The 829-nt window shown below is 58.6% G+C and overlaps 1 protein-coding gene across 1 annotated transcript in view; it reads right to left on the reverse strand.

The window, feature by feature from the left end:
- Nucleotides 1–829, reverse strand: part of MYH14 (myosin heavy chain 14) — a 36,259-nt gene that overhangs the window by 1,809 nt on the left and 33,621 nt on the right. The gene's annotated exons all lie outside the window — the stretch shown is intronic.

The raw sequence follows: 829 nt of genomic DNA on the forward strand, positions 1-829 counted from the left end.
CAAGAATGCCAGAACTTCAGAACTGGAAGCAAGCTCCTGCCCCTTTCCCAAGGCTCGGAGGTGATTGTATCACCCTCTAACCCGTCTCTGCTTGAAGCCCGAGGGTTGGAGTGCCCCTGTAGCCTCGCAGCCTCAGCTACAGCCCCGGGGTTCTGAGAGAGGAAGAGGACCAGTGCCCCTGCCCTGTGCCCTGGCTAGGCCATGTCACTGTGACTGCATCCAGCCTCGGGACAGAACTTTGCAGGGACTTCCGTTGGGAAGGTCCCTGAGGAGTCAGTCCGGGGGAGGGTCTCCGGGATGGGGATGGGAGGTGACCTGCCTCTCAGGTTCTCCCAGCTCTCGGAGCCAGGGAGCTGTTCCATGTGTTGTGTCTGGGTCTGGGTCTGGCCTATGGTTCTATCAGGATAAGCAAGTCCCTTGACTTTTGGCCTCGTACCGGCCCAGAGCCACCAGGAAGACCTTAATCTGTCAGGCCCCCACCCACCTCTCTTAACCGCTGCCTAGCAGAGAGGGTGTCAGCCTGTGCTGTCTTTGGTAGAGGGCTCCTCACCTGGTGGTTCCCTATGCCAGTAAAACCCCAGGCCTGGCCCCCTTATCCCCCATTCCCCCCCAAGGCTCCTGGGCTGGGAGGGAACTCCGACTTCCAAACTTGAGATCCTAGATAAATCTAGGCCTCGGTTTCTCTCTTAACAAAAATGAAGGGGTTGGACTCCATGGCCTTCAAATTCCCTTCCGACTGCATCTATGATCCTTTGGTAGAGAGGAAGATGCTTCCTTCCCCTAGGTGGGCGGGGCCCTTCTCCCCCGAGGTGGGCGGGGCCATTCTCCC

The sequence above is a fragment of the Vombatus ursinus genome, unplaced genomic scaffold, assembly GCF_900497805.2.
Source record: "Vombatus ursinus unplaced genomic scaffold, bare-nosed wombat genome assembly UNPS02014308.1, whole genome shotgun sequence".
In the NCBI taxonomy this organism is placed as follows: domain Eukaryota; kingdom Metazoa; phylum Chordata; class Mammalia; order Diprotodontia; family Vombatidae; genus Vombatus; species Vombatus ursinus.